Source organism: Sus scrofa, chromosome 3 (assembly GCF_000003025.6).
Source record: "Sus scrofa isolate TJ Tabasco breed Duroc chromosome 3, Sscrofa11.1, whole genome shotgun sequence".
Classification (NCBI taxonomy): Eukaryota; Metazoa; Chordata; class Mammalia; order Artiodactyla; family Suidae; genus Sus; species Sus scrofa.
Genome location: NC_010445.4, coordinates 101,710,447 through 101,735,703, shown reverse-complemented (window position 1 = coordinate 101,735,703; position 25,257 = coordinate 101,710,447). Strand labels below are relative to the sequence as shown.

General features: G+C 39.4%; 1 long non-coding RNA gene across 3 annotated transcripts in view; it reads left to right on the top strand.

The window, feature by feature from the left end:
* The window catches only part of LOC102164129, a 50,600-nt gene that overhangs the window by 17,451 nt on the left and 7,892 nt on the right, over positions 1-25,257 (top strand). For all 3 annotated transcript variants that reach the window (XR_002342765.1, XR_002342764.1, XR_002342766.1), the window contains one exon: positions 23,495-23,646. This is a non-coding gene — a long non-coding RNA (uncharacterized LOC102164129). The remainder of the gene's footprint in view (positions 1-23,494; positions 23,647-25,257) is intronic.

Sequence of the window (25,257 nt, the reverse complement as noted above, 5' to 3'; positions counted from 1 at the left end):
CTGCAGCTCAGGTTCTATCCCCAGCCTGGCGCAGTTAGTTAAAGACCTGGCATTGCCACAGCTGTGACATAGGTCACATCTGTGGCTCAGCTTCAGTCTCTGCCCTGGAAACTTCCATATGCTGCAGGTATGGCCAAAAAAAGAAAGAAAGGGAAAAAAAGCTTCTAGCTGACATGTTCACTTTGTCCTGAATTTATTAATTTATCTTATTTTACTTATAATAGTTAATGTAGATAGCTTGTGTTCATCCTACATAATAGATTATTTCTGAGTTTCTCTTTTAAACCAAAATTGTTTATTTAACCCCTCCCCCAAACCTCCCAACTTGCTTGAGCCAATAAATTCTTCTTTTGTTAAAGCCTGTTTACACAGGGTTTCTTTCACTAGAAAGTGATTCAAGATCCCGCCACAATCTGCTCAACTAGAAAACCTTTCTTGGGAGTTTTTATTCCCACAGCCAATTATTGGGATGCCCACCACCATAATTTCTGGAATTCAAAATTAACTAGATAGAGGAAGAAAAACATGGCAGAGTGACCACATGCCTGAACCTCCTCTCAACAACCAATAAAATAACAATAAAGTAAAAAGGCACTACTCCCAACAAGTTAGAGAGGAAACAGAAACAAAAAAATTTTCAACAAACTTATGGAAGATGGAAAGTGACTGAAGTAATATCTAACTTAATAGAACAGAGAAAGTTGAAATCTAAGCATCTCAAAGGGAAATTCCAATGAATAATGAGCTAGAAGCTGAAAGTCTCAGTGTTTGGAGACAGCAAGTACCACAAAAGGTAGAAGTGAAGATATGACTCAAATTAATGGGATTGGTGGAATATATGTGTGGACAATGGTTGAACCTCTAGTCCCTTTCCAACTATTCCCCTTCCAACTTCAAGGAGTCAGATAAATATTACCCTTTCCACTTACCACTGCCCAGGAGAATGAAAGTACATACTCTGGAGAGATTAAGCCAAAAGGCTATAGAATTAGAAATTAAGCCACACACAGAGCAAGAACAAGTCATAGGGTTGAAAACTGGCATATAAGATACATAATGAACTGTAGAAGCCTCAGGCTTCCTACTCCCAGTGTGCCAGCAACCAAACATATGCCTAGTCCCAACCCCTGCCCAGTCAATTAAAGATTCTCCTCTAGAGAAACTAGACAGTCCCAATGGAGAGACCTCCAGTCACTGAGAGTAGAGGATCCCTCAATAAAAGGCTGGTTCACCACCCAATCACCCTATGCCAAAGTCTTTCAGGCAACAAACCTTGTTAATGTTTCCAGAGCTTCCAAAGAACTTTTTATGAGTCAGTCTCAAAAATTAATGGCCAGCCAAGGAATCCAGACATTTGAGAAAAAACTGCAACATGAAAGACATATCCCAAAACAAACAGAGAAAAATGAAATTCAGGTTTTGGAAGACAGAGAGCTTTTGACCCTGGGAAGAGTAAAGTCTAGTTATAATCATTGCTTGTAAGGATATTTGATCTGCAGAATTAGCACTACCATGCCCACAAAGTCTCATGTCAGCTAGGATTACATTCATTAGCAAGTAACGGAAAACCAGACTACAATGGTTTAAGCAAATAATTCATTTTTCTCAAATAATAAGGTGGAAGTAGCAGCCACAGGCATTGGTTCAGTATCTCAGTTATGTCAGAGATGACACCCCAATGATTTTCTCACTCTTTCCTTCATGGCCCAAGGTGGCTGTTGCACTTTTCAGACACCATTCACTGTTCAAGGCAAAATAGGGAAAGAAGGGGACAAATACGGTGCCAGCTATGTCTGTTGCCATTGTGTCGTCTTAATGGCCTACACATCACATACACCACCTCCACCGCCACCATTTTGCCTAGGACACTCCTATTGACACTAGGATGAGCTATTGCTGCCTTACCAAAATCAGGATTGTCTCAACAAGAAAGAAGAGGGAAATATTAATTGAATAGGTAAATAGCAGTGTCTATTGTAGTCCAATAAATCAAAATATACTTCTCTGGAATGTATACTTTTATGAAAATTGTTATGCAACATCTCAAAAGGACATAGTGATTTTTAGGTGGCAATGTATTGGAAGAAAGATCTGGAACAGTTCTTGAACCTAAAGATGGAGATTCTGGTATCTTCTAGACCACGAGAGTTTTAGCCTTTCTATAGCTGACATCACTTAATTGTCTTTTCTGTAATAAAGGCCAGGAAGAATCCACAGTGCCACAAAAATATGCAGCTAAGATAATAAATTAACATAAAATTTTTAGCCTTATCTCTCTAACTTAAATTTTGGTGTTTGACACACCTTCTTATGTATGGTGAATGTCACCTCTCCAAGAGCATCAAGGACAGAACCATCACAACTGCCATAAGAATTCTCGTAGGTGACTGTATGTAATTAATATCTACAATAAGTTCCAAACATGGCTATAAGAAATATACTGTAGGCTTAAATGTGAACCTGTCATTGTGTATCAGCAGCTCATACACTCATGTCCTACATATGCTGTGATAAAACTTTATTCGGCTATATCCTGCTAGAACTCCAGTTACAAACAGGATCTTTTCAGGAATCTTTGTTTTGTTTCTATCAACAGTGCCTAGAACAGCAGATGGACTATAGTAAAGCTCAATAAATATTTATTAATTGAATGAATGAATCTCCTGACTTCCTCTTCTTTCTTCCCTATTCTACCTCCTACCCCTTTTGCAGAAGGAAACCACACGTCAGGCACGTGAGTGTCTTTACTGCCAAAGACGAGAGTTGCCCCCTAGTTCCTATTCCATGTATAGTATTTTCACATTGTCCAGGCAGCAAACAGGCATTATCAATCGTATAGCTGAATGTCTAGAATTTTTTGTATTGTATCCCAAGAAATATGATGAAGAAAAATGATTTGCTTAGGCTTTACCTCTGCTCCTACTGCTTGTAAAAAGCATGTTGTCATGATTAAGAATGGATCCTTGGTGACCATTGCCATTGCAAAGCTCCTGTCCTCCTTATGTTTAAGTTTGATGGAGGAGGGGGCGGGGTGGCGAGGATAGACCAATTAAGAAACAGACCTAAAGCAGGATATTTTAAAATTTTGATGTAACCAAATCAAAATGGCCCTGTATAAATGCAGAAGCACTATTTTGAAAATAATCCAAGAAAGGATGCAACAGACACTCTTGACTTTGGCCCATCCTCAGCACTACTACTGAGACATTATTTACAAATTTAATGATGACTTTTGGGGGGTTTTTTTTTTTTTTTCTTTTACTTTTCTTTTTAGGGCCACACTTGGAGCATAAGGAAGTTCTGGAGCTAGGGGTCAAATTGGAGCTGTAGCTGCTGACCTACACCACAGCCACAGCCACAGCCACAGCCACACTGGATTCGAGCTGCATATGCGACCTCTACCATAGCTTGCAGCAGTACTGGATCCTTAACTCACTGAGCAAGGCCAGGGATCAAACCCGAATCCTGACAGACACTACGTCGGGTTCTTAACCTGCTGAGCTACTATGGGAACTCCAGTGATGACTTTTTTGGAACTGAGTATAGTGGCTCATGTTTAAATTTATTTATTTATTATCAATTTATGTATTTTTATAGTCCCTCCCCAATCAGAGTCTACTTTATACTAGATCAAGATCAACAGAATCAAGTCTATAGAAAGTAGAAATATCTATTCTCTAGTGTTTCTCACCTTTTTTTGTTTTTTATTTTTTTAATTGAAGTATAGGTGATTTATAGTGTTATGCCAGTTTCTGCTGTATAGCAAAGCGATCCAGTCATACACATACATTCATACCCTTTCTTATATTATCTTCCATCATGGTCTATCTCAAGAGATTGGATATAGTTCCCCGTGCTGTACAGTAGGACCTCATTGCTTATCCATTCTAAGTGTAATAGTTTACATCTACTAATCCCAAACTCCCAGTCCATCCCATCTTCCCCTTGGCAACCACAGGTCTGTTCTCTATGTCTGTGAGTGTGAGTCTGTTTCTGTTCTTTGGATAGGCTGATTTGTGCCATATTTTAGATTCCACAAATAAGTGATATCATGTAGTATTTGTATTTCTCTTTCTGACTTATTTCACTTAGTATGATAAGCTCTAGTTGCATCCATGTTGCTGCAAATGACATTATTTTGTTCTTTGTCATTGCTCAGTAGTATTCCATCGTGTATACTACCACAGCTTCTTAATCCATTCATCTGTCGATGGACATTTAGGTTGCTTCCATGTCTTGGCCATTGTGAATAGTGCTGCTATGAACATATGGGTGCATGTATCTTTTTTTTTTTTTTTTTTTGTCTTTTTGCCATTTTTTGGGCCGCTCCCGCGGCATATGGAGGTTCCCAGCCTAGGGGTCGAATCGGAGCTGAAGCCACCAGCCGATGCCAGAGCCACAGCAACGCGGGATCCGAGCCGCGTCTACAACCCACACCACAGCTCACAGCAACGCCGGATGGTTAACCCACTGAGCAAGGGCAGGGACTGAACCCGCAACCTCATGGTTCCTAGTCGGATTCGTTAACCACTGCACCACGACGGGAACTCCGGGTGCATGTATCTTTTTTAAAATTTGTAATAGTGATTTTAAAATTTTTTTCCATTACAGCTGGTTTGTATGTATCTTTTTGAATTTTAGTTTTGTCTGAATATATGCCCAGGAGTGGGGTTTCTGGGTCATACAGTAGTGCTCTATTTAGTTTTATTAAGAAACTCCATATTGTTTTCCACAGTGGTTGTACCAATTTACATTCCCACAAACAGTGTAAGAAGGTTCCTTTTTCTCCACACCCTCTCTAGCATTTGTTATTTATAGACTGATTAATGATGACCATTCTGACCAGTGTGAGGTGGTACCTCCTAGTTTCTCTAATAATCAGTGATAGCATTTTTTCATTTGCCTGTTGGCTATCTGTATGTCTTCTCTACAGAAATGTCTATTTAGGTCTTCTGCCCATTTTTTGATTGTGTTTTGTTGTTGTTGTTGAGTTGTATGAGTTGTCTGTATTTTTTTGGAGATTAAGCTCTTGTCAGCTGCACCATCTGCAACTATTTTCTCCCATTCCATAGGTTGTTTTTTCATTGTCTTTTTTTTTTTTTTATGATTTCCTTTGCTGTGCAAAAACTGTTTTTCACCATTAAGAACAAACAAAAACTCCTCTTTCAGTTAATACAAAAATGCCGGCTCCTACAGAAATCCATTTTCCTACTATTCAAGGAGATTTTATCAAGCTTTATTTTCTTTAGTTGTAATGTGAAAATTGCTGAATAGACAATCAAAATCTCTTAGTATTGGCTTTTAAACAGTCTCTTGGATGACTCAGTCATGAGGGTAGAAAGATACTCAGAAGATACTCAGTGATAGGTGGTTAAGTGACAGGATGCAGGATTCTGGGCCAGTAGGGGAAAGGGGCCTCCACTCCAGGTGGTGTCCAGGATCCTTCATGGTCACTGCTGTGGAAGGAGTAGTTTGGTCCTATCCGTGAACTCTTAGTGCGGATGTTCATTCCTCTCTGGCCATTTGGAGTATTGTGCTGCCGCCACTGATGGAGTTAAATGGCTTTGCCCATTTCCTTTTAGTCATGAAGTTTCCACACAGCTCTTTGTTCCAGCACAGGCCTCTATTTAATGATGTGCTGCTAAATATTTTACAACTGGCTGTCACCAAATTACCTCATGTCCTTAGGCTCTTAACTTCTCAGGGTACTCCCAAGCGTGTTTCTTTTGGATCTACCTGTTATTCTGGCTATGCCCCCATGGACCCTTTTGAATCTCTGGCTGCCATGAAAGAGAACTCAAAGATCTCATAGTGTTTTCTCTCTGGTCTCTAGGTAAGTAGCAATGAGAGCCTTCTGGGTAGCCAGAAGTGAACAGCAACTCTGGAGAGTTACACTGAGTAGATTCATGGTGGTTTCCCACCCCCACCTCCATAGCCCCCTTTTCAGGCAACACTGTCACTGGCCAAGTCAGAGAGAAGCTAGAAGAACAGAAAACTTTGTTTTCTCTCCTGACCTCAGTCTCCAGTAGCCACATACCCATGTTAATCAACTCTCTACACTTTTTCAACAAATAATTGTCTTTCATGTACAAAGTATTCACTGGGTATTTCAGGCAGTGTAATAGTGAACAAACCACTATCCTCATTTGTTTTTTAAGATTATAATTTGGAATAGAAGATGAGATGTATACACATAATATGATTTTTAATGTTGCCATCTTAGTTTTTAAAGATAATGAATCAAACCTCTTGTGTGGTGTTACACCTCAAATTCTATGCAAGCATCTCTCATAGCTCAAGAGCAGTTTGCATTTGTATGGGCAAATTGTAATTTCAAAGTATAGATGTCAATTACCTTTAAAAGATATATAGACAAAACATGAAAAAAATGAAAATGGTTCATTTGTTAGGGTAGTGAAATTATGAGTGACTTTTCCCAATTGTTTTGATATACATAACCATTATATAATGAGGTTTATTGATTTTTTTTATATATTTAAAAAGGGTAAAAATTGTTGTCATCAGCAACCTAGACCCAGAGACTTGTTCACAAGTTAGCTGATTCCTAGTTCATCTCTGAACTAATCTGAGAATCTGAAAATTCTATAAGGTCCCACAGAACACTGCCAGCTTTACTTGGTCATAGCAACATATTTTTTAACTATGTTGAGAGTGTTTTATAACATGAAATCTAGTTTTAAAATGGTCTTAGAAGTTCCCATTGTAGCTCTGCGGGTTAAGGACCCAACATTTTCTCTGTGAAGATGCGGGTTCCATGCCTGGCATGGCCTAGTGGGTTAAGTAAGGATCCAGTGTTGTTGTAAGCTACAGCGTAGGCCACAGTTGCACGTCCAATTCGACCCCTGGCCCACGAAATTCCATGTGCTTTGGGTGCAGCCATAAAAATAAATAAATAAATAAATAAATAAATAAATAAAAATAAAATAAAATGGTATTAAACCTTTGAAAAGTGATGGGCTCAAGTTACACAATTATACAAAAATCAGTTGCATTCTGTACACCAACAACAAAATCCTGAAAAAGAAATAAAGAAAATAGTCTCAGGAGTTCCTGTTGTGGCTCAGCGGAAATGAATCTGACTAGTAACCAGGAGGACGCAGGTTTGATCCTTGACCTCGCTCAGTGGATTAAGTATTTGGAGTTGCCATGAGCTGTGGTGTAGATTGCAGATGCGGCTCTGATCCTGTATTGCCATGGCTGTGGTGTAGGCCAGTGGCTAAAGCTCCAATTAGACCCCTAGCCTGGGAACCTCCATGTGCCTTGGGTACAGCAAAAAAAAAAAAAAAAAAAAAAAAGTAGTCTCATTTCCAAAATCATCAAAATTAAAATTATCACTTAGTAATAAATTTAACCAAAGAGGTGAAAGATCTGTACACTGAAAAGAATCTGATGAAAAGAAATGGAAAAGACACAATTAAATGGAAAGGTATCCTGTGTTCATGGATAAGAAAAATTAATATTGTTAAAGTGTCCATACTACCCCAAGTTGTCTATCTATAGTTTGAATGCAATACCCATTAAAAGTTCAATGACACTTTTCACAGAAATAGAACAACTAATCTAAAATGTGTATGGAACAACAAAAGACCCCCCCAAAGGCTACAGCTATCATACAAAGAAAAATAAAGCTGGAGGCATCACAGTTTCTTGATTTCAAGCTGTATTATAAAGCTATAGTAATAAGGGTATGGTACCATCATAAAAGTAGACACATAAACCACTGGAACAGAACCAGGAGCTCCCTCCTCCCAAAATGCTTATGTGGTCAATAATTGACGAGGAAACCAAGAATACTCAATGGAGAAAGGATAGTCTCTTCAATAAAGGGTATTGGGAAAACTAGATAATCATGTGCAAAAGAGGGAAGTTTTCTATTTCTTTCCTATCTTACCACCACTCACAAAAACTAACTAAAAATGGATTAAAGGAGATCCTGCCATGGCACAATAGGTTAAGAATCTAACTGTAGCAGTTCTCATTGTGGCTCAGTGGGTTAAGAATTTGACATAGTTTCCGTGAGGATGTGGGTTCAATCCCTGGCTTTGCTCAGTAAGTTAAGGTTCCAGCATTGCTGCAAGCTCCACAGGTCACAGATATGGCTCATATCTGGCATTGCTGTGGCTGTGGTGTAGCCTCAGCTGCAGCTCCATTTCTACCCCTAGCCTGGTAACTTCCATATGCCGTATGTGGCCATAAAAAGAAAAAAAATTTAATTAAAAAAATTTTAAATGGATTAAAGACTTACAAGACAAGTCCTGAAACCATAAAACTCCTAGAAGAAAACATAAGGATAAAGCCCTTTAACACTGGTCTTGGCAGTGATTTTTTGGATATGACACCAAAAGCAGAAGCAGCAGAAGCAGAAATAAACTGATTGGGACTACATCAAACAAAAGTTTCTGCACAGCAAAAGAAACAATCAACAAAATGAAAAGGCAACTTATGAAATGGGAGAAAATATTAGCAAACCACCTATATAATGAGAGGTTAATATCCAAAATGTATAAGTAACAGATACAGCTCAATAGCAAAATATAGTTATAAATGAGCAGAGTAAATAAATAGACATTTCTCCAAAATTCTTCTCAAAAAGATGTGCAAATGACCAAACAGATACATGAAAAGATGCTCAACAATACTAGTCATCAGGGAAATCCAAATCAAAACCACAGTGAGTAAAAACTACCTGTTAGAATGATTATTCACGAAATGGCAAAAGATAACAAGGACAGACAAGAATTTGGAGGAAAGAGCCATTTGCAGCAACATGGATGGAACTAGAGACTCATACTAAGTGAAGTAAGTCAGAAAGAGAAAGACAAATACCATATGATGTCACTAATATCTGGAATCTAATATATAGCACAAATGAACCTTTCCACAGAAAAGAAACCCATGGACTTGGAGAACAGACTTGTGGTTACCAAGGGGGAGGGGGAGAAGGTGGGATGGACTGGGAACATGGAGTTAACAGATGCAAACTACTGCCTTTGGAATGGATGAGCAATGAGATCCTGCTGTATAGCACTGGGAACTATATCTAGTCCCTTGTGATGGAGCATGATGGAGGATAGTGCGAGAAAAAAAATGTATATATGTATGTGTGACTGGGTCACCTTGCTGTACAGTAGAAAACTGACAGAACACTGTAAACCAGCTATGACAGAAAAAAAAATCGTTTAAAAAAAAAGGTAGTGTCTGATATATTGAGAGTCTCACATACCAAGCTCTTTGTGAAACTCTTTACATATATTAACTCACATAATCCTTGCAGCAATCTTGGCAAGTAGATACTCTTATTATCCCATTTACCAATGAAGAAAGTGAGACTAGAAGGTTAAATAACTTGCCTAAACTTACACAGCTAGTAAAGATTGTTAGGATCAGGTTTTCTTATATTGTGAGTAATAGAAAGCCATTTGAGCTAAATTAAACTCCCCCTTCTACACAAAAAGGAAACTTAAGATCAGAGGGGTGTTACCAGGAACTTGAGAGTCAAGAAGTAACATCAGACACTGGATGGACACGAGTCAGGAAATGGAAATCTGTTAGAGGCAGTGCGAATGCCCAGAATTTACATGAGGTTACTTTTGTGGTTGGTTCATCTCTCTCTTTCTCTCTCTCTTCCTTTCTATCTTCCTCCCACAAGGTTTCTTACTTCATTCTCTGCATATCTTCCTCCTCTGTTTCAGTCTTTTCTGTGGTCTAGGCATTTTCTCTGCTTTTCCATATGTGCATGGCAAAATATAGTTGCTCCCCAGCTTGCAAGTTTTCTTGTTCTAAATCCAAGTGGTCACTATTCTAAATATTAGAAGAGAGAATCCATTTGATCTTGTCTCTTCCTCTGATCCAATCAAATATTCCATTCAGGCTGTAGCATAGTACAAACATGAGTGTAGGGCATACTTCTGGGGGACTTCTCAGAGGAGGCAGCTGTGGTCTGGTCAGACTTCCTAAAAGATACATTCCCCAGTGCTTGAGACCAGGTTAGAACCCTGGTCTTTCTGACTCAGAGCTAGAGTTCTTAACTACCATATTAACCCAAAAGAAGGAAACTGAATGCTTACTGGATTTCCATGTTGTTAAAATCATAGCAGATAATGTATTTGTGATGTTTTATTTAGTAAGTGGGATAGAGATTCATTATAATATTCTATACACTTTTGTATACCTAAAATTTTTCATAATTTAAAGACAAGGCATCATAAAACATTGAGATTTTAGGAAAATATTCAAAAGGCGAACAAGAACTTTAATTTTTAGCAATATGATAGCCTCGCAGTATGGAGTCCAGTGTAACTCTCCCAGTAAAGAACATCTAAAAATACTGGATAAACTACTTTTCTAAAAAAACGCAGAACAGTTTTTTTGTTTTGCTTTGTTTCATTTTTTGCTTTTTAGGGCTGCACTTGCAGCGTATGGAAGTTCCCAGGCTAGGGGTCAAATCAGAGCTACAGTTGCCAGCCTACGCCACAGCCACAGCAACGCCAGATCTGAGCCACATCTGCGACCTACACCACAGCTCACAGCAACACCGGATCCTTAACCCACTGAGCAAGGCCAGGGATTGAACCTACATCCTCATGGATCTTAGTAGGGTTTGTTACCACTGAGCCATGATGGGAACTCCCACAGAACAGTTTTTTAAATGCATAGTTGACCTGGCTAGGATAGAAAGGAAATTCAGGAGTTCCCATTGTGGCTCAGTGGTTGGCGAATCCGACTAGGAACCATGAGGTAGAGGGTTCGATCCCTGGCCTTGCTCAGTGGGTTAAGGATCCGGTGTTGCTGTGAGCTGTGGTATAGGTCGCAGACGTGGCTCAGATATGGTGTTGCTGTGGCTCTGGTGTAGGCCAGTGGCTGTAGCTCTGATTGAACCCCTAGCCTGGGAGCCTCCATATGCCACAGGTGCGGCCCTAGGAAAGACAAAAAAATAAAAAGAAAGGAAGTTCAGAGGTGGGGCAGGGGGAAGCAGAAACAACCAAAAAAAGCAAGTGGTGAGTGTTTGCCCTGAACATCTGCTAACCCCTGGTGACCTAATACTTGAGCTTTAATAAACCTCTTGAGTATGAGGGCAATAGGAGAGAAGCATGAGTCCTTCACAAGATGAGAGATCAGAACAGAGACCCTCAAATAAAGCTAGAATGCTATGAAGATGACCCACTAAATGGATCCTCTAAGAAAAAATTCACCCAGGAGTTCCCGTCGTGGCGCAGTGGTTAACGAATCCGACTAGGAACCATGAGGTTTCGGATTCAGTCCCTGCCCTTGCTCAGTGGGTTAAAGATCCGGCATTGCCATGAGCTGTGGTGTAGGTTGCAGACATGGCTCGGATCCCGAGTTGCTGTGCCTCTGGCGTAGGCCCGTGGCTACAGCTCCGATTCGACCCCTAGCCTGGGAACCTCCATGTGCCGCAGGAGTGGCCCAAGAAATAGCAAAAAAGACAAAAAAAAAAAAAAAAAAAAAAAAAGAAAGAAAAAATTCACCCAGCAGTGTATGAAGGGAAGATCTTTATCTCTCTTAGCACTGAGATGCCCTAACCACAAACCATGTACTCACATAAATCCTAGGCATGCACACAGCCTATATGGCCCGAGATACCCCAAACTGAAAACTTAGCTACGTGGTCCTAGATTTTCAATGCTCCTAAGCACTTAGCAGATACAAAAAAATTTATCTGTGGTAGGACACATTTTAAATCTAAGCTTCAGAGAATTCCCACAAAGTTCCAACGAACATGATTTCATAACCAAAATCACAAAACATTTGAGAAAACAAACCATCATACTGAGAGTCATCGGAAACAACAAACAGCAAAATCTATTACAAATATCAATGAAAAGATTTATCTTTTTCATAAATAGGATATAATAAAGATGTCTGGGCTCTCCAAGGATTTAGAGATTCAGTTCTGAACCACATTCCCATCAGGTTTTTTTTTTTTTTTTTTTAACTTTACAAGTTTCTTCTAGTATTTAGATGGAAGAGCAAAGTGCCAAGTATAGCCTAGACACTCTTAAAGAACAGGTGTAGAGATTTGCCTTACTGAATATTAAGACATTATAATATTAACTGACTCACAGACTTTAAAAACTTACGGTTTCCAAATGAGACAGGTTGGGGGTGGGGGGATGCACTGAGGGTTTGGAATGGAAATGCTATAAAATTTGGTTGTGATGATCATTGTAAAACTATAAATGTAATAAAATTCATTAAGTAATAAAAAATTAAATTAAAAAACTATAATATTAAAGATTTTGTGGTATTAACTTAGAAATAACCAACAGAACAGACTATATAACCCAGAAGTAGACTTACATGTGGAGATCTGATATATAATAGAACTGGCATTGCAACAACTTACAGAAGCATGCATACCCTATGATTACATTGATACAAAAGTTGAAAATAGGTACAGTCAAGCAATATATTATTTAGGAATTACCTGGAAAAACTATTTTAAAAGCAATAAATTAGGAGTTCCCGTCGTGGCGCAGTGGTTAACGAATCCGACTAGGAACCATGAGGTTGTGGGTTCGATCCCTGGCCTTACTCAGTGGGTTAAGGATCCGGCGTTGCCGTGAGCTGTGGTGTAGGTTGCAGACGCAGCTCGGATCCCGTGTTGCTGTGGCTCTGGCGTAGGCCGGTGGCTACAGCTCCGATTCAACCCCTAGCCTGGGAACCTCCATATGCCGCGGGAGCAGCCCAAAGAAATAGAAAAAAAAAAAAAAGGCAATAAATTAAATTCAAACTTCGATAACCCCTTCAAAAAGATAGGACTTGAAAAAGATAGGATTGGAGAATTTCACATAGGTGCCATCAAAAGTGGTTAATCTCCAGTGTTGCCTGGTAGCTTAGTGGTTAAGGATTTGGTATTGTCACTGCTGCAGCTTGAGTTCAGTCTCTGGCCTGGGAACTTCCACATGCAGTGAGCATGGTCCCCCCAAAAGTATTCTGCTTCTTAAGCTGAGTGGAGAGTATAGAGGTGTTCAATTTATTCCAAATCTTTGCACTGTAAAAATTTGCTATGTATTTGAAGTTCCTGTCATGGCTCAGTGGTTAACGAATCTGACTAGGAACCATGAGGTTGCAGGTTCGATCCCTGGCCTTGTTCAGTGGGTTAGGCATCTGGTGTTGCCGTGAGCTGTGATGTAGGTTGCAGACTCGGCCTCGGATCCCGTGTTGCTATGGCTGTGGTGTAGGCCAGCAGCTACAGCTCCTATTGGACCCCTAGCCTGGGAACCTCCACATGCTGTGGGAACGGCCCAAGAAATGGCAAAAAGACCAAAAAAAAAAAAAAAAAAAAATTTTGCTATATATACTTTTTTATCTTTATAGTTTTAATTTAAAAGTAATCTGAGTTCACTTTTAAAATCATTAGATTAAAAATTGGAAATGGGAGTTCCCGTATGGCTCAGTGGGTTAAGAATCTGGCGTGTCACTGCAGTAGTTCATGTTGTTGCTGTGACACAGGTTTGATCCCTAGCCTGGGAACTTCTGCATGCCATGAATGTGACTGAAAAAAAAAAAAGTTTAAAATACATAAATAGTAGGGTTAAAATATACATCGCTATTGTATAAAGCTCATATAAGTTGATCTTATAAATACTAAGAAAGACATGTTAGAAAAATGGAACAGAAGTCAAGAGTAGACAAATTCAAACAAGAGGAAATATAAATATCAGTTAAACACATGGGGCAAACAACAACAACTTCCATCAACCTAAGTAAAAGTAAAAAAACAAACAAAAAACCCCTAAAATTTAGTATTTAAATAAATACTATCATCTCTCATACTTAAATGTTAAAAATATCATATCAGGGGAGTTCCCGTCGTGGCGCAGTGGTTAACGAATCCGACTAGGAACCATGAGGTTGCGGGTTCGGTCCCTGCCCTTGCTCAGTGGGTCTACGATCCGGCGTTGCTGTGAGCTGTGGTGTAGGTTGCAGACTCGGCTTGGATCCCGCATTGCTGTGGCTCTGGTGCAGGCCGGTGGCTACAGCTCTGATTAGACCCCTAGCCTGGGAACCTTCATATGCCGCAGGGGCGGCCCAAAGAAATAGCAAAAAGACAAAAATAAATAAATAAATTTAAAAATATATATCATATCAGGTTTGGGGGGGGGCTTTTTTTAGGGCTGTACTTGCAGCATATGGAAAAGCTGCAGCTGTCAGTCTATACCACAGCTGCAGGAACTTGGGATCCAAACCATGTCTGTGACCTACACCCCAGCTCACGGCAACGCCAGATCCTTAACCCACTGAGTGAGGCCAGGGATCAAACCCTCATCCTCATGGATCCTAGTTGGTATCATTAACCGCTGAGCCACAAAGGGAACTCCCATATCATATTAGGTTTTGATAGTACACTGCCGATAGGCAGGCAAATTGATACAAACTTGTGAAAAGCAATTTACCAATACCTATCAAGAGTCAAGGAGTTCCTGTTGCAGTGCAGCAGAAAAGAATCCCACTAGGAACCATGAGGTTGCCGGTTCGATCCCTGGCCTCACTCAGTGTGTTAAGGATCCTGTGTTACCGTGAGCTGTGATGTAGGTCACAGATGCGTCTGGGATCCCATGTTGCTGTGGCTGTGGCTTAGGCCAGCATCTGTAGCTCCGATTAGATCCCTAGCCTGGAAACCTCCACACACCACAGGTGCAGCCCTAAAAGGACAAAAAAGACAAAAAAGAGAGTCAAAGTGTTTGTATCCTTTGGCTAAATAATACCATTTCCGGTGATCTATTCTATAGAAATAATTCTAATACATCCACAATTTTTTTCTTTTTCAGCCAAACCCATGGCATATAGAAGTTCCTGGGCCAGGGACTGAATCCAAGCTGAGGTTGCAATCTACATCACAGCTGCAGCAATGCTGGATCCCTAAACTACTGAGCCATAGCAGAAACTCCCAGAAATATTTTTGTTACCAAAAGAATATTAAGCAGTTCCCTTTGTGGTGCAGTGGCATCAATGGTGTCTGTGCAACAGCAGGGACACAAGTTTGATTCCTGGCCCAGATAAGTGAGTTAAGGATCCAGAGTTGCCATAGCTGTGGTGTAGTTCACAATTCCGGCTTGGATTCAGTCCCTGGACTGGGAACTCCACATGCCACCAGGAAGAATAAAAAGGAGTATTTACTAAATGCTTGTGGCGCGTGCCAAGTATGGTGGTAAACTGTATGAAATAGGTAGTTATAATCCCCATATCACAAATAATTGAGTTGGACTAAGTTTCTTCTCAGATTGCTCAAACTGGAAGTGCAGGGGCCAGGATCCAAACCCAGGCAGTGTGATTCTACAGCCCATAATTTCAAGTGCCACACTATGCTATAGCATTGTGTCTAATTGTCAAAAGAAAAAAACTTTTTAATTATTCAATAGAAGTGTGAGACAATTATTCATGGGAAAAAAAGTGAATGGAAAAAAACTGGCAGCAAATTAAATGTCCAGTGACAACCCAAAAGAAAAAAAATCCAATGAAATTCAAATAGCAAAACAAAATATGGTATATCTATATGCAATAGCAAGGGGGAGTTCCCCTTGTGGCTCAGCAGTTAACGAAACCAACTAGCATCCATGAGGACGTGGGTTCGATCCCTGGCCTCTCTCAATGGTTAAGGATGCGGTGTTGCCTGTACGTTGTGGTGTAGGTCGCAGAAGAGGCTTGGATCCTGCATTGCTGTGGCTCTGGCATAGGCTGGTGGCTACAGCTCCAATTCGACCCGGGAACTTCCATATGCCGCAGGTATGGCCCTAAAAAAGACGAAAGAAAGAAAGGAAAGAAAAAATGCAGTATCATGTATTGCTGTTAAAATTAAACTAAGAATCAAAATCTTACTCATGGTGAATAAATAATATATAGATAAGCAAAGAAAAACAAATTCTTACTTCTATTTTAATTTAATATTAATATATTCACATTATCAAAACATCAAAAAAGTACTTAAAAATACACACAGTGGACAGAGTTCCTGTTGTGGCGAAGCAGAAACGAATCCAACTAGGAACCATAAGGTTGCAGGTTCGATCCCTGGCCTTGCTCAGTGGTTTAAGGATTTGGTATTGCTGTGAGCTGTGGTATAGGTTGCAGACATGGCTCAGATCCCAAGTTGCTGTGGCTCTGGTGTAGGCCGGTGGCTGCAGTTCCGATTCGACCCCTAGCCTGGGAACCTCCATATGCCACGGATGCCGCCCTATAAAAACAGAAAAGACCAAAAAAAATATATATATATACATATATATATAATATATATGCACACACAATAGAAAGTCTCACTCCCATTCTGTCCTAGATCCACTTGGTTCCCATCCCCAACCCTAACACAGGTCATCAGTATTAGAAGTTTCTCATTTAGCCTTCCAGAGGATTGTTTCTGGTGAAGGACAGTCGTTATTCTTTGTTCTCTTACATTTTTATATAAATAATAAAATACTATATACATTTTTCCAGTAACTTGATTCCTTCATTTATTGTAGCTTGAAGATCTTTCTGAATCAATACAAAAAGCACTTATTCTTTTTAATGGTTGTTTAATATTCCAAAGTATAATTATACCATATATTATTTAGTAAGACTTCTACTAATTGACATTTGTGTTGCTTCTAATTTTTTGCTATTACCAGAAAAAAAAAATGCTGCATCGAATGCTATTTCTTAGAATACCTCTAGAAATCACTATTAAAAGTGGAATGCTGGAGTTCCCACTGTAGCACAGCAGAAAGGAATCTGACTAGGAACCATGAAGTGGCAGGTTCAATCTCTGGCCTTGCTTAGTGGGTTAAGGATCTGGCATTGCCATGAGCTGTGGTGTAGGTCACAGTCAGGGCTTGGATCCTGTGTTGCTATGGCTTCAGTGTAAGCTGACGGCTGTAGCTCCAATTCAACCCCTAGTCTGGGAACCTCTATATACCTCGAGCGTGGCCCTAAAAAGCCAAAAAAAAAAGTGGAATGCTGGATTCCAAATGTATATCCATTTGTATTTTTTTTTTTTTTTTTTTGGTCTTTTCTAGGGCCATACCCGTGGCACATGGAGATTCCCAGGCTAGGGGTCTAATTGGAGCTGTAGCCACCAGCCTACACCACAGCCACAGCATCACCAGATCCGAGCCGTGTCTGCGACCTACACCACAGCTCACAGCAATGCTGGATCCTTAACCCACTGAGCAAGGCTAGGGATTGAACCCCCCACCTCATGGTTCCTAGTTGAATTTGTTAACCACTGAGCCACGACAGGAACTCCTCCATTTGTAATTTTGATGGATGTTGCCAATTCCTTATAGACTAACATCCTTATGCTTTTAAGTCTTCCCACCCAAGAACACACTCTGCCGTTCCATTTGTCCCAGGCCTCTCTTGTTAAGGACAATGTATTTTGGACACATTATCTTTCCAAAAGCAGTATAGATACACAAAACTATATATATTGATGATTTCTGTTATGTAAAAAAAGATAAATTATGTTATCGTTAATTAATCTATCAGTGCAGATGAGCCTGTGGTTTATTTAGGTTACTTCTGTATTATTTTTTATCCTTTTTTTTTTTTTTTTGGTCTTTTTGCTATTTCGTTGGGCAGCTCCCGCGGCATATGGAGGTTCCCAGGCTAGGGGTCTAATCGGAGCTGTAGCCTCTGGCCTACGCCAGAGCCACAGCAACACGGGATCCGAGCCGCATCTGCAACCTACACCACAGCTCACGGCAACTCCAGATCGTTAACCCACTGAGCAAGGGCAGGGACTGAACCTGCAACCTCATGGTTCCTAGTCGGATTCGTTAACAACTGCATCACAACGGGAACTCCTATTTTTTATCCTTTTATGCACTTTTCTTTCTTTTTTTTTTTTTTTTTTTTTTTTTTTTGTCTTTTTGCCTTTTCTAGGGCCACTCCCATGCACATGGAGATTCCCAGGCCAGGGGTCTAATCAGAGCCACCGGCCTACGCCAGAGCCACAGCAAGGAGGGATCTGAGCCACATCTGCAACCTACACAACATCTCATGGCAATGCCAGGTCCTTAACCCACTGAGCAAGGCCAGGGATCGAACCCACGAAAGGAACTCCCTTTTATGCACTTTTCAATTCCTTACTTTATTTTGTTTTGTTACAATGAACATTATTACTTTCTTTATGTGTGTGTGTCTTTTGTCCTTTTAGGGCTCCACCGCAGCATGTGGATGTTCCCAAGCTAGGGGTCTAATCAGAGCTATTGCTGCCAGCCTACACTAGAGCCACAGCAATGCCAGACGAGCCATGTCTTTGACCTACACCACGGCTCACAGCAAATGCCGCATCTTAACCCACTGAGTGAGGCCAGGGATCGAACCGGAAACCTCGTGGTTCCCAGACAGATTCATTTCCTCTGCGCTATGACAGGAACTCCAAACGTGATTACTTTCTAATAGAAGCTTTAACAATGGTCATCAGGCCCAGCCTTTGACCTTAAGTCTGCCAAGATGAGACAACTAAAGCAAAGAGTTTAAATGACAAGTCTAGAAGTTCCTTTGTGGCACCGTAGCTTAAGGGTCCAGCATTATCACTGAAGTGGCTTGGGTTGCTGCTATGCCTCCGCTTCGATCCCTGGTCGAGGAACTTCCACATACTGTAGGCATGGCAAGTAAACAAACAAACAAATAAATAACAAGTCTGGGGTCACAGTAAACTATTTATCTTATCCTCCCAGTGTCGGGGGGGTCCCTCCCCCCGTATCTTGCTGCTTCATTTGGCAACAATGAAGGTTTTAGTTACTTGCTCAAGTTTGGGAAAGTGAATTTCATAAACTCTGTTACTTTGGAGCAGAGCTTGGTTTAGTGCTGAGTTTTGATACAACTTTAGGCTATATTTTATTTTATTTTATTTATTTATTTATTTTTTTTGTCTTTGTTGCTATTTCTTGGGCCGCTCCCGTGGCATATGGAGGTTCCCAGGCTAGGGGTTGAATCGGAGCTGTAGCCACCGGCCTACGCCAGAGCCACAGCAACGCGGGATCCGAGCCGCGTCTGCAACCTACACCACAGCTCACGGCAACGCCAGATCGTTAACCCACTGAGCAAGGGCAGGGACCGAACCCGCAACCTCATGGTTCCTAGTCGGATTCGTTAACCACTGCACCACGACGGGAACTCCTAGGCTATATTTTAAATATTTAGTGACCATGTCCCAAAGGTAAATGTCTCCCAAGAAGGCCCATACATTGCCACAATGTTCCTGAAGACTAAGGTGAAAGCAGTTGGATCTGGCCAGCTCTTCCATCCTACATCTTCATTGCCCAGGCATCTACTTGGATCTTCAAAACTAATATCTGACGTGTACTACAGAAGAAAAAAAATGTTTTGAAGGCTTTTGCATGGCAAAATCTGGCCCAATTTTGTGACCCAATAAATACATCAGAAATTCTGCACTTCCAGGAAAGACATTATTTGAAAAGGTGAAGCATAGTGGAGGATAGGAAGCAGGTAGAACCAGGAATACATAGTTTTCTAGAAGCCTAGAAAGGAAACACAAATTTTTAGGGTTTTTTTTTTTAATTAAAAATCTCAGCATAGTCAATATCTGTTCAAAGAAATAAGATTTAACATCAAGAGTTCCTGCTGTGGTGCAATGGGTTAAGAATCTGACTGAAGCGGCTTGGGTTGCTGCAGAGTTCCAGGTTCAGTCCCCAGCCCAGTGCAATGGGTTAAAAGATCCAGCATTGCCGCAGCTGTGGCTCATATTCAGTCCCTGGCCCAGGAACTTCCATATGCCATGAATGCAGCCATAGAATTAAAAAAAAAAGAATAAGGAAGAGAGAAAGAGAAAGGAAGGAAGGAAGGAAGGAAGGAAGAAAACGATTTAACCTCATTCCTCAGGAAAAAAAAAAAAAAAAACCCTATAAATCCATGAAAGCTTGCCCAGAGGATTAGGTAGTTTAAGATGAAATTGTAAAGAGTGTAGATGAACAAATTCTCCCTTTGTCCTTAGTATGTCTTATATCAAGTGACAAGTTCATGAAAGACAAATAAAGAAGAAGCTATACCCTTGCTCTGACTTTGACCTTTCTCAAAGCAGAATGTGGTTTTGCTAAAATAAGAAAAGATTCTTATCAAGGTCATGTTGTACTTGGTTGTTACCTTACAAAATTTGGCAAAAGTTTTGTCCTAAATCTATCAGCAGTGCTGAAAATTCCCTAGAAGAATTTGTTTAAGTTGGTGATACCACTACTGATGCATAATCTCCTTTTAGGAAACTTTATGGTCTTGGGAAACCACAGTTTATAGACTTATAGATTTTATATTGGACAGTTTAAAGAATTTCTCAAGGGAGAAATTCTAATATAGAAACTCATTGAAGGAAAAATTTACAGAAATTTTCCGGTGGGGGAAATTTCCTATGTGGCATAAATGACTTCCCCTTCTTTACCCAATTCTTATAAGAATTCTTTTTTATAGACCAAAATCTTTTGAAATTCATATTTGGAGAAGAAGGAAAGAAGGAATAAAAGTCTTCAAATTCTGGGGAAAATAAAAAAGGACTACCCTTAATTATGCTAGGGACTCATTCTAGGCAAAAATGTAAGCAGTTTCCTCTCCTATTATACCTCTCAGAATCCTCTCCAACTTGTCCACTTTGTATTTGTTCAAACTCTTCTTCCCAGCCAAATTTCAAACATGGAAACATAAAAAAAACTTCATTATAATGATTTTCCTTTCCAAGGGATATTCACATTTCCAAAAAAATTTCTGAGGACCAAAAAAATCTAGAGACCAAAAGAGACACAACTCTAATATTGGTGATTTAGAGACTATAAGAGGCTGGTGGAGAAACATGGGAGAGACCCATACCAGCATTCCTGACCATATACACAGGTTCATTATATATACCACCTACTTAAGGTTAGTCCCAGATCCCCAAAATGCCCTAGGAAAAGAATCTTTATTATTTTTACCTTTAAATAAAGGAAGAAGGAAAATATTTAAATGGACAGCATATAAGTTTTACTTTTGTTTTTCAAAGCAAAAGATATGTTTAGGCCACAGCTCCAACTCATATTTCATTATTTCATTTAACATATTTATTTACATCCAAAATATATTTAATCATTAAAGCAGATTCATAAATTATTCATAGAAAAATAATAAGCAAAGATACTTGCTATACCTAATGTGTACCTCAGTACAAGAAATACTTAATCCTCCTAATTATAAGTCTTTTTTTAAGGTTACTCATCAGATCAATGAATTTTCCTCGATCAGGAACAATGAAAACCCTTGCTCACTATAGCAGATTGTCAGAGTTTCAATCTGATTTTAAAAAGTGAGGTGCATCTAGGACAGATTCATAAACTCTACAGGATTTTTTTAAAAATGTAGGTGTTCTCTTGTGGCACAGCAGGTTAAGGATCCAGTGTTGTCACTGCAGCGGCTTGAGTTGCTGCTGTGGTATGGGTTCTATTCCTGGCAGGGAACTTCCACATGCCAAAAGTGCAGCCAAAAAAAGAGAAAAAAAGATTAAGTAAAGAACATTAAGACAAAAGGTAAATGAAGGTTAGAAAGTAAAACCATGATATGGTTAACACATGAAAGCCATGCCACGAGGATTCTCCTGTAAATAAAGGTGGACTGTGTGTTTATTTTTGAGCTTCTAGCAGCCAAACAAGAGGAAAATTAGATCAGTTAGAAAATCAAAAGCCAAGCTGAAGTTGTAGTCACAGAGCACAAGATAAAAGGGTGCAGATGTTGTCAGATGCAACACCATACATTTATTTGAGCACTTCTATGAATCTGTTACCAAGGGCCAAGATGTAGAATTGCAGTAGGGAGAAGTCAAGATATACTTAGGAGAGAGCAAGCTCTGTACTAAATCTGGTGGCTTGAGGGGATTCATAGACCATAGTCGGCAAGGGTTAGCCTCTGGAGGATACAGCTGCCACCTGGCTCACCCCCATCTAGCAGGGAAAACTGAATATTTTAAGGTCCAGAGAAACCACCAGAAACTTCATACCAAAAGAGAATGAAAAATATTCATGATGCAAAATAAAGAAGATGGTGTAAAATATGAAAAATAAACTTGAAGGATTCACAGCATATTCATGGTTGATAATTGCAGGGGATGAAGCAGAGATGGGAATGCGGTGATGAATGGGGATCAAAGGTCCTTCATATAAATGTATTAGAGGATATTTTATCACATACACAGAAATAGACATAAAGACTAAAAACAAATATGCCTAAATGCTAACCATTCTCAATTCTGGGAAGTGAGAAAACTTTGTACTTTATATTTATCTGCATTTTTAATTCCCTTAAAAATATTTTTAAATAGAAGAGATTGCAGTTGGGTACACTGGTAAAAGAGTCTTAAAGAAGATGAGTTTTGAGGCAAACTGTAAAAAATGAACTCTGGATGGCTTCAAGGGAGAGTTGCCAAGGTCAAAGACTGAGCAGCTTTCTGTTTGGAAATAGGCCTTGTTTTTTAGAAGCTAGTTAGGGATATAAGGATTACCTGTGTGAAGCACCCAGCCAGCAATACAGAATCATGCAGACTCAAAGTTGTATCACTTATTACTAATAATGGAGAAAGCAAAAAGAAATTACTTCAGAACTAATAATTCAGAGTTTTTCATATGACTTGCCTTTAATTTTCCTCATTCATCATTACCTTTAGCTATTGTCATTGCCATGTGACTGATTCCCTTTGAAGGGTCAAGAAAGGAGGAAAGATGGAAGGAAGGAAAGAAAGAATGAATGAACGAACCAAAGAAAGAAAAGAGAAAAGAGGGAGGGAGGAAAGAAGGAGGGAAGGAAGGGAAGAAAGAAAAGAGGAAGGGTTGGAAATCCTGTGAAATCGGATTGTTATGATCATTATATAACTACAGATGTGATAAATTCATTTGAGTAATAAAAAAATGGAAAAAGAAAAGAAAAGAAAAGAGGAAGGGAGGGAGGAAGGAAAGAGAGGGAGAGGAGAGGGAGGGAGGAGGAGGGAAAGGAAGGAGACCGAAGAAAGGAGAGGAAAGAGATCAAATTTGTGTGAGCAACAAACTGATGGGCAGGATTATTGTGCATACTAGAAAAGAAAGAAAAAAACAGATAAGTCACAATAGGTTCCACAATATCATCTTTGAAAATAAGAAGTTTTATATTTTTAGTGACAAAGGTTACCCTAGAAGGATACATGGCAAGTCTCACCCATGATTAAAATATACCTGAACATTTTTTGGCTCTCTGGAGTTGTCTATTTTTATAAGTACATGGAGTACGTGGTTATAACAAAAGTCCTCCCCCTCATGTTCCTCAATCCTGTTTGTATCAACTCAAGTTCTTGATGATCACTTTTGTGTTGAGTCCTTCTTCTCAAGGATTCTTCATTATCTTAGTATCTTTGGGAACCACATATCAATTAACAGCATAAGCCACAGGACACCTGGCAATAGATTCTGTTACCACAGCTGCAGAACTCATCTATGCTATAAAATTGCATTTCAATTTTGTCTTTTAGAGTTTGAATGAAGTATGATTCCATTATGATGCTATTGAGCACATCTGTAATGTGAGCATTCACAATCCCTCCATGATAAGATGGCCCTTTTTTCCCCTGAACTGTCGAAGACTGAGATCTGTTGCCTGGTTTAAAACAACCTATAATATGAGGTAAGAGTCAGATGCTTTAAGTCTTGTAGATCAAAAATCGTAAAACCCATACTGGCCATATTCTTTGAAGAAAATGCCTTTATTTTCACTCAAATACTGTGTTAGTCCTTATTGAGGTATGTCTTTTGTAGACAAAATTTAAAAAGAAATTCTGATGCAGATAAAATGTTTAAATGAAGGGGGACAGTGAAACATTCAAATTGCTCTGAAACTAAATAATGGTAAATTGTATCAGCTTCCAACAATTATTCAGTTCTTATGAAAAGTATTTACCATGGAAACCACTGCTCTTAAATAGGTCCTGAGCTGTACACACACACAAAAAGGGAAGCACAAGAAAATTTGTCTACTAGACCTGCATTTGTTCAGTTTAGAGGCAATAAGGTAGCCTACGGTAATGTGATAATACAAATGTAATACATGTGCACCATGCTTTCCTCTCTAAAGAACACCTCAGATATACCATTTCATAGATGTGTTCGTGATGATGCAATCAGTTAATTATCTAGATCACCTTCCTGACATTTCAGAAAGGATTCCCAAACTAGTTAACTGTGAAATAATAGATCTTTAACAAATGGTATAAAAAGGTCCTTCCTCTCTTTGGATTACTGAAATGATGTTAAATTCTTGAAGGCTCTTCTATACCACAAGTCTCCTTCCGTATTTTATTTCTTCTTGTAAATGAAAATACGCAAAGGTCTTAAGGAAATAATCTGATATATAGACAAAGATATAAAAAACAAAGCCATACAGTATAGCACTACAATAACCTGTAAATTAGAGCATCACCTGGCTCTCGTATTCTTATTAGGGCAACCAAAGAGTAAAGGAGTAAGAGCATGGACTCTGGAGCCACACTGCCTGGTTTTAAACCCAGGCAATGCCAGTTCCTGGATGTGTGACCTCTTTATCTCTTAGTTTCTCAACTGTAAAATTGAGATGATCATAATACCTCTGTATAGAATTATTGTAATATTTATTCAAGTCAATGCATGCATAGAGCACATAAACAGTGAAGCATATGGCAAGTGCAATGGAGTGTTTGCTATTATCATCATCATTATTATTATTATGCACATACTATGATCTTGACACAAGTTCCTTTATATGGATTAGGTTGTTTTACCATTGCAGAAACCCTATACGGTATTATTATCTCATTTTACAAATGGAAACTCAGACTCAGAAAAATGACATAATTTGTCCAAATCACACCAACTAGTAAGTGGTAAAACCCACCATTACATAGCTAACTAAATAAATAAATGTAAGATTCTGCATCTGTTTTTACTAAAAAATTGGAGGGATATTTTCAAAGAAAGATCTGATATAAAACTTAGACTACATGGTTTACAAAATTTCATATTAGGGAAAGACTGGAGAGTAGTACAGCCCAGAGCATCTGTTACTAAAGTACAGCTGAGGTCATTGCTAGTGCTCCCTGGGAGAGAGAAACAACATATGTGAAGGTATCATAGGCAGAGAAAACAAAGGGTAATCTCAAATAGGACACGCAGGTCAGAAATCACATGGCAGGTTCATCAGATCATACTGTTAATATGCAGAAATGCAACCTAATGGCTTCTCATTTGCACATGTCTATACAGA